Here is a 9,817-nt window from a genome sequence, read left to right as displayed (position 1 = left end):
TTTTTCATTCTAATTTTTCTACAAATAATGATCGGTTAGGGCATTGTGCAGTAAAGTGACCGTAACCATGGCACTTGAAGCAATGGGATCGAGAACTACTTCCTTTTGATAACTCTCCTATAGCTCCTTTTTTTATCTTCTTTTCTCTCAATAGGATTTGTAAGTGGAGGTCCATTACTAAGAGTTTGATTAATATTAGGTCTCGATCCAGAAGGGTTACTCGGCTAGGTTCAGGATGACGAAGAGTCGAATATTTAGAAAATCTCACAAAGTCTAAGGCAAGTTGATAAGCTTGTTCCAACATGGTTACCTCTCGTAGAAAGAGCTCACGCTGAATATCTTCTCGTAATCCAGCTCTAAATCTAGATAAGATAACAATCCTATCTTCTGCTACTTCACATCTCGAGGTATTCATCAAATCTCGTGATATACTCGGTGACTGATCTATTCCCTTGAGTAAGCCTCTATCATTGATCTAAAAGTTTTTGTTGGTAAGAGGTGGGGAGGTACTTCTCTCAGAGTTTTTCTTTCATCTCATCTCAGATTTGTATCAGATCTTATCTTCTCTGATTGAGAAGATGCTTAACACTTTCCCAATAAAGTCGGACTTGCCTAACTAATTTTATCTTAGCAAACCTAACTCTCCTTACTTCAGACATTTCGTACCATCCAAAATAGTGGTCCATACCTGATTCTCAATCTAGGTACTCTCTTGGATCTAGACAACCATCAAAATTTAGAGCTTCGACCTTCATATTCCTAAGAATATGCTCATCTTGATCGAACTGGTTATGGTGCAGGCATGTCCCTATAGGTCGATTAAGTTCTAGATTCCTACCTCTTTGTCCTATAGGTAGTCGGAGAGACTCAGGTTCAGATTGTTTCTGTCTAGCTTCTTCTAATACCACTATTCTCTAATCCATGACTTTCATAAAATTCTTCATGTCATCAAACTTTTCAGTCAGAGCATTAATGATGGCTGCTATATTGGGATCCATATTGGTATTGGGTGGAAAAGTAGGATGTTGGTATCAGATACCTGATCTAGTGGTCATGCAACTCTAGGATGCAGAAATAAGGTGTAATAAAAATTAAAATATTTGAAAGTAAAATACAAAATTTAGAGTGCGAAAATTTAACTTGTGAAAATTTAAATTACTGAATTTAAACTAAAGCCCTAATGAACCAGCTCTGATACCATATTGATGCGGGACAATCCTAAAGAAGAGAGAAAAGAAAATCAATCCTAATGATCAAGCTCTCTTCTGTTTATCAACAACAAATTACATCCAGCCAGGGGCTCATTATTCTCAGGACAGACAGTATAGTTGCCTATACTATGCTTAGGATGCATGATTGATTGATATGAGACTAAAGCGAGATCAATCTAAATGATACAGACGAATGCCATTCGAGAGATCAGTAAATAACTAGCAATAGAGAATTTCATAAACAGATAGCAAAAATTAAATATGCTCACAAGTAAATACAAAAAAAATATGAATGGAATGAGAGAAAATAAAACATTAAACCCATGAGAAAAATCTAAGAAGATGATAAGAATCCGAATCGTGATAGTTAAGAAACTACTCTGCTTAGGGCTCTTAATCTTTTAATCAAACAGATCCATCGATAAAGAACTAGGTCTTTACCAACATCGGATTAAAAAAAAATTAAAGATCAACTGATAAGGAATGAAGGTCCTTAACAGTATATGATCTGTAGAATAAGTAATCACTCCTTCTCTCAGTACGATAGATAAAAATTCTGGAGGAGATAGATTTTTTTTTGACGGAAAAGACTTGCGTGGGTAGATGGTGGAGTCGAATCAGAGTTGCAGAAACACTGGATCTTAAGTAGAAAGAGTAGGATAGAAAGTGGACGTCACACCCTCCCCTTATGGGGCGATTTTAGATCTCACACCCTCTTCCTTTTGGAGCGATTGACACAAGTATTTATGGAGTTTGTAAAATTATTCATTGTTCTCTTCATGAAAGATACAAAGATTTATATAGGACTCTAAAGATCCTATTTCTTTAAGAATCTCTTATCTTTTACAAGGAAGAAATCAGCCTTCCACAAAAAAGTAAAGCATTATATGTGATAAAAGGAAAGAAATCAGCTTTCAATAAAATAAGTAGTCAAAAACTCTTAAGAAATTCTAAGAAAGAAATGAAACTCCATGTGGGTGCTTGATGCTTGACACAACTTAGCATGAGCACGGCACATGCTGGCATGCATATTTCTTCTCTTGATATGTGGAGAGTGGTGGCTCCAAAGGTGACGTGGACAAATCCAAGTATGGCCCTATGGACCCAAAGCTAAATGCATTAAAAATTTATTGACTGAAAATAAATAACTGAAGTAAAATCAATCTAATGAGGCTTCTTCCATCCAAATCGAATTTAAATCATATTGTCGATTTTTGATGGCTCTGATGTCTGCACCAATAAGTCTTTTCCATATTAAGTTTAATCATTATCAAACTACAAGAAGGAAGAGCTCTTGATAAAAAGTGTATGAGCTCTTGACTAAGTAAAATCTAGTCCATGATAGATTGGCCTTGGAGGAAAGCACCTTGTTCTTAAAAAATTATATGAGGCAAGATTGACTAAAGTTGATGAACAAGAATTTTGGCAATAATCTTGTAGGTTGCATTGCATAGACTGATGAATCGATAATCAGTAACATACTTAAGGTTGATGATCTTTGGGATTAAGCTGATATAGGTCTTTTGACAATCTAGCAGCAAAATAACCATATCAAATAAATGATATATAGCTTGAATGGCATCATTCTTAATTATGTGCAAGAATTATTTGAAGCAAAAAAATTGGAATCCATTAAGCTTAGGGGCCTTATCTGGATCCATACTCTTGAGAGCTCGATCAATCTCCTTCTCCATAAACTGCAGGATGAGGTCATAATTTTGTTCAGTAGTAACAATTGATGACATCACAAATAATGCTATTTGTTGGCTTAGCATCTAGGCTGGCCAACAATATTGGAATGAATCTAAAAATATATGAAGCACCTACTCAGGATCATCAATAAAATCTCCATAAGATGAATGGAGGTACAGAATTTTATTCCTCTATTATCTAAGAATTATAGAATGATGGAATAATTTAGTATTAAAATCTCTATCCTTTTGATCCATGAAATTCTTGATTTTTGGCACCACAATATTTCCTGACAATGGAGATTATGGTGATACTCTTGCAAAAGAGCTAACAATTACTGATATTGGAGGACATTAAGATCTCCTTGTTAAGCCTCTAAGGTTTGTAGGTAGTAAATACGATCGTTTAATTTAGAGTCATTTGAGAAGAGATTGTCAATGCTTCATTTCTATTTTTTAAAGTCTTTTTAGTATTAGAAAGAAGTTTGGTCAACCTAACATCTAAAGAATAGTGATTAGGATAGGATCTGACACACCTGATAACTTGTTAGATGCTAGCATATATTAGCTAAAACTTCTTGAATCCAAAAGAAAGATTAGTTGGAGGTGTATTAAGAAGAACAGATAAAAAGATTAGGCAATGATCTATCCATACCTGATTAAGTGTCGAACAAATAAATCAGAAATAAGATCCATCTATTTATTATTCACCAAAACTCTATCCAACCTCTCTCAAACCCTTGTGCACCCCTAGCAATTATTACACAAAGTATATTTAGGCCCTTGAAAGCCCAAATTCATCAACCCAACTTGGCATAAAAAGGTGCAGAATTCTTGGACTTCTCTATTAGGTTTAAAAGATCTGCCTCCAACTTTATCCTTGAATGAGAGAATATAATTGAAATCCTCTATATAAATTATAGGTCCACTCAAGGACATGGCTAAAGCAACTTGCTCTCGCAGTTATCTATACTCATACAAACAAGTACTAACATGAACAATGCCTAGCAACCATGTAGCACCAGATACAATGGTAAAAAGACCAAAAGCTATCTTACGATCATAACATAAGAAGATAACAATGTTGATCTCTTCCAACCAGATAATTGCAATGCCCCCAGATAAATCCAATGACAAGATCATGTACACTTCTCATTTTGGCCCCATTATTCTTTTAATACACCCCAAGATATTTGTAGATAATCTGATTTTTAGAAAATAGACAGCAGAAGGACTACATTGGTAGATTAAGCATTTTATATAACCGACAAAAAAAAGACTTGTTCACTCCTCGGCAATTTCAAGTAAGAATCTTCGTGAGTGAGATGATTCCTCCAACCCCTTCCCACTAATGATCATACTCCCTAAAGGTGAGCTGAGTCTAGCATAATTTTCTGGGATCTTTGAAGGACACTTGGTATCTCTATATTGACTAGAAACTAAGGTTGCAAATAGATTGGGTTGACCTATGATCTAACTCGACTTGATCCTTTTAGATCCAATTCAACCTATATTAAAGCACCTGTGAGGTCGGGTCGGATTCTAAAATTGAATTGTTTCATTTTTTGAGTCAAGTTTAGGTTTACTGAATTCAGATCCGATCCGATCCGAATTGATCTATTTAGTTTTATAGGTTGATTTGGATCTTATGCTTAATGATCCAATCCGATCCGAGCTCAATATTAGATCCAACTTCTGTATTTTTACATCATTATCTCTCCTTGATCTCAAAAGAAAATGGCCAAATGAAGATCTGAAAGTAATAAAATATTGTTGCTCTCTCGATATTTCATTTTTATGCCTTAGTGAATAGGTTCAATCAATAATCAATTAGTAGCAATAACTTTATTGTCTATAAGCTTCCGGTAAATCATATTTGAAAAGCTTTTGATGGTCTCTAATTTATTATATCTTACGGCATTTGCCCTTCCAACTGAAGGATATCAAGCTGGATAGAGTAAAATTCCCACAACTAACTAGTTGCTAACAATGATTTGGAGAGCCAATAACTCATGTAAGCAAAATGATCTCAAAGGTCATAAAAGTTTCTAGATGATCAAATGCTTGGACATAGATAAGCTGCATGTGATTGAATTACTAATGAATATTGTGAAGATGTTAAATGCAACAAGTTAGAACAGTGTTGTCAACTATTCAATATTAAAACATAAAAAACTTTGCTTACAAGATTCCCATCTTCATATGGCTTTGGTAGCAGATCTATAATAAAAGTTGCAAATTGAAGTTGGATAGAGGAAGAGAGAGAGAAGGCATTTATGAAGAAATCTTCTCCTAGTTAAACAAAAAAACTTAAAGAGAGGAAAAAATAAAGTTCAGTGGAAAGAACTAGATTGAATAGATCATTAATGTGGTTAAGAAATGGATGCAGTAGTGTTTTGGGATTATAGATCTGGATATGAATAAGACTCGATCCAGATCCAAATTTTTTAAGTTAGAGCCAGATTGTGCATGGACCCAACCCGACCCGAATGGTCCATTAGAAAAAGTTTTTTATCCATGGATCTGATCCAATATTTTGTTGGATTGGGTTTGAGTCTACTATTAGGACCTCATCAAAGAATTAGATCAGGTAGGGATCACTCATAATCCAGTCCGACCCGACCCATTTGCACCCCTATTAGAAATAGGGTTAAGCTTAGACTTTAGTTGGGCAATATAAGTGAGGTAAGAATTAGATGTAATATCTGAACTAGAATGAGGTAATTTCTCTCTAAAGCTATCAGCTGCTTGACACCAAAACCTCCCATTATCTAATCAACAGGCCTCCACATCCCCTTCTGAGTGTTCACCATTGCTACCTTCTGTCGAGTGTATATAACCATAGCATTGGATTTTGATTATTTGCCAGTCTGGACTTTGTATTTTTCATGATAATAACCTTCTATTGTGGTAGCAATTCTGAACTCAGTGATGATAAGTTCTTTTGTGATTTGATAGGAGATCTTTTATATTTCTCTTTTGAAGTTGCTATCAATGGCACAATAGTAATCTCCATACTTTGGCTCTTTGAAATTTGATCTATAGGATTTGTTGCCAAAAGCCCAAATCGAGATCCCCTTCACCAATGAAGAGAATTGTGAATTTTGTCCTCATGGAGATGAGGACTTCTTAGATGCCTTCTTCAGCTATGTCCAACCCGTTAGATGTTGTTCTTGAGCCACTGATGATGTGGAAAATTATCGACATTGCAGTAAGAACTTTGAATATGGATTCTTGCTGCTATGATCCAAAGCACATATAAGGGTTTAGCATCAATTATAGTAGCCTCCAAGCACCCACAAGAAGGTACCAAAATAGCAATTTTTCTACAAGGATAAAGGAGTTCCAAAAGTTGCTTATAAATAAATTGTTGCCAAATAATGTAATCAGCCAGTCTAACCTTGGCTTCTAGATAAATAGATTTTATAAAGTCCACGAGCACTGCAACGCTGGCAAATCCCATTCGGATAGCCAAAGAAGTCCATAAAGGCAAGCAAATAGAATTTATAACCATCGTATGCAGACGCAAGTGTTATTACAAAATCTTCATACCTAGCATGCTACACATGCTTAACTAATTTCATTATTAGTCTGCAAACAATAGGGTACTAGCAACGGAGATCAGCTTGAGGATCTTCTCAACTTTTCATAGTTTCAATGGAAGGTCAAAGAGATGTATCTAAATTCGAACATGATGAATAGAGTCTTTCCCAGATCGAAAGTTGTGTGAACAGCTTTTAAGTGCTAGAATCTATTCGATGAGGGACTATGGTCTCTTCTCAAGCATCATCTGATTCTTAACTGCCTCAAATGGGAACTAAAACAAGAGCAACCCTTCTGAGAGTGGTGAAATATGGAACTGACCTCCATATTATGCCTTGCTTGCATTTTCTTATGAACAAAATCAAGTGGAAAGCTTCCACATAGAAATTTACCTATGAGAGTATTCTTCCATTTTTGTGTGGCTTGTTGCACTTCATCCATAAAGAAGACCACCATCTAATTAAAGCGAGCTTCAAGAGCCTCAATCTTAGCTTCGGTTATCTTAGATGTTTTCCACTGAAATCTATAAACTCTTTGCATAATCTGAGCCAAAAAATTATAGCACCAAAAAGCCTTGAACCACCATGCTGTGGAGAGCTCCTTGGGGGTGAAGTAGCTACCCCTTTGATTTTTAAATATGACCATTGAGATGCCTCTGATGAAGGTACCTTCACCAAAGATGGTCGATTGAGATCATCATCGACCGTCTTATTTTCCTGGTTCAATGCTCCAAGAGCCTTTGAGCCTGCAAGCTATGTAGAACTCTAAGGAGGTGAGGTAGCCACCCCTTTTTTTATCATATCTGACCTTTGAGATGCCTCTGATGAAGAAGCCTTCACCGAAGGTGAGCGATTGAGGTCAATCTTGATCGATTTTCTATCCTGGGATGAGTCCATAGAAACCCTTGCTTTGCCTTTGTCAATCGCCATCCTCATTTTTTTTGACACATTGTCCTTGAGTTTATGAGTTCTTTATTTCTATCTCACACTACGTTGTTAAGCAAATATTCTTTCAAAAAAAAAGAGATCACCACATGCACTAAGAGGCTTATCATGTGCTTTAGGTGGATCTCTCGATCCTCAATTTTAAGTGGATGGTTGGTGCAAAAGGACGATGCCAACATCTTAAAATATGGAGGAGGAGAGGTTAGAGCCATTGGTGAGATGGTGGAGTTTCTTTGTAATGTAGTCAATAAAGACATGGAGGATGTCATGAAGGACCTTGAGGTGAAAGTACTTGGTGAGGAGTGATCCTTGCTAACATTATCAATGATGAGGGTTGGAATAGTTAGTTGATCTCATTGAAAATCTATATTTAGATTGTGGTTATATATTGAGAACTCTAGAAGCTTCATCATTGGTGGATCTCGAACTTCATGAGAGAGTAGAGAGTGACAAGGATAGCAATGCTATCTTTGAAGATGGTGACATACTCTAAGCCATCACAACCAAGATGACAATGGTTGTAATAGTGAGAGATTGGTGATAAAGGAGTAGCAAATGAGAGGAGCATATGTAGGGGAAGAGGCAATTTGATTAACTATGATCTTTGAGAGAATTTTTATCTTTTTTATTTGGAAGAGGATAGGCATTAGATTTTAGGTAAATCTCATCTACAAAAGAATGTGAGAGTGTGATGCCAATATACTTGGATAGGGACACATAGTAGATACCTAACAATATCTTAACATGACATGCAAACTTTCTTATCAATATTTCTATTGGAGTATGATCAGAGGAGCAAAAATGTCTAAAATTATATACGATGGATGGATGTGAAAATGACATGTGAAAAAGATATTAATTTTCTTATAGTTTATCATTTTTAATTATATTTAAGTATACTTTTATATTTTTAGCATCATGATTTTTGAGTCACTACTTGATATATGTAATGAAAATTAGATCATAGTTCATAGCAACATAGAAAATGGTTCACTTTTTCAAATTTTTTGTTAAGAAATTGGTTGGAAAACATATGCTATAACTCTTTGTAGAAGAGATTTATAGCTTTGAAACAAGCAATGAACTGTTATTTTAGTCATATCTTATGTTTTAACTATTTTAAAAGAGTATTAGAATAATTTTATTATTTTCAAATAAGACTCTAATTGTGAAATAGGAATAATTTGTCAAATTATTATTCCTATTTGATTTTTATGTTTATTCGAAATAACTTGAATCAAAATTTAGCATAATACCATCATAATAAATAAATAGTTAATAATTCGGATGTTTTAAACTTCTTACTTAACATATTATCTAAAAACATGATCAAAGTGGTTAATATTTTAAATCATATCTAAAAGTAAATTAGATCTCCTTCTATCGTATGACATTTTAGAGACATGGCTTGAATATGAATACAATAAAAATTTAAAATTTTAACAATATTAAATATTCATATGGTATATGTGAATACTATAATTTGAATTATTATGCCTCAAAAATTTATTTCAAATATTTATATATCAAATATTTATCTCTTGCCCTAGCTCAACAAGAAAAAAGGGAAAAGTTTAGAAGGCATATAAATGCTATTAGGAAAAAATTGTATATTGCACAAGAAAAAAGAGTTACTACTAAAAGGGTAAATCATTCATATGTTTAGCTTAAGATAAATTATTACTAATAGAGTATCAATTCATCTACCAATCAATTGCAAAAGCATCTAACAAACAAAAGTTTTGTTCAGCATATTATCGGTATAACATGAACGTGTATTTATCAAACTGCCATAAATCTCTCTTTTTCACTTATTTTTTCCTTTTGTATTTGTGCATCATCCATATTTGATTGTAGACTTGTATAAAATTGAGTCTAACATTCATTGGATCATTTTTTTTAATCAATTATCAAAAGCCTCTTTGAGTTGGTCCTATTTATTACAATCCATCCAATTGCGCTCGATCCAATTTGACCATGCATGTTTGTTTTCAAACCCTTTATCATTTTTTCATATCGGATTTGATGAGCCTGTTGAGTATGTATCTATATCTTTACTATGAGTTTATGTGCATAAATGCTGATTTGGATGAAAAATATTTTCGATAAATTGAAAGCTCAATATACACTATATAACGAAGTCTATAAGTTCCGGCCCTAATATTAGAATAAGTAAATTACTATACCTAAGTACAAGCTACTTTTTTGTTTCCTTTTTGGTGATTAAGTATAGGCTAGTTCAAATTGATACTATGTACTAAAATTTAATTAGGTATCCGATATTTTCATACAATCAAATTCTTAATTTTTAAAGTTTGAGCGATCAATATATATCTCATTTTATTATCCTATAATTTTAATTTTTATAAAAAGCAAATTAAATACTTGTTTAGATAATCTAGTAGGATTAGACTAATTTCTTACTGAA

The sequence above is a fragment of the Elaeis guineensis genome, chromosome 9 (genome assembly GCF_000442705.2).
Source record: "Elaeis guineensis isolate ETL-2024a chromosome 9, EG11, whole genome shotgun sequence".
Lineage (NCBI taxonomy): Eukaryota > Viridiplantae > Streptophyta > Magnoliopsida > Arecales > Arecaceae > Elaeis > Elaeis guineensis.
Note: the sequence above shows the minus strand (reverse complement) of the source record.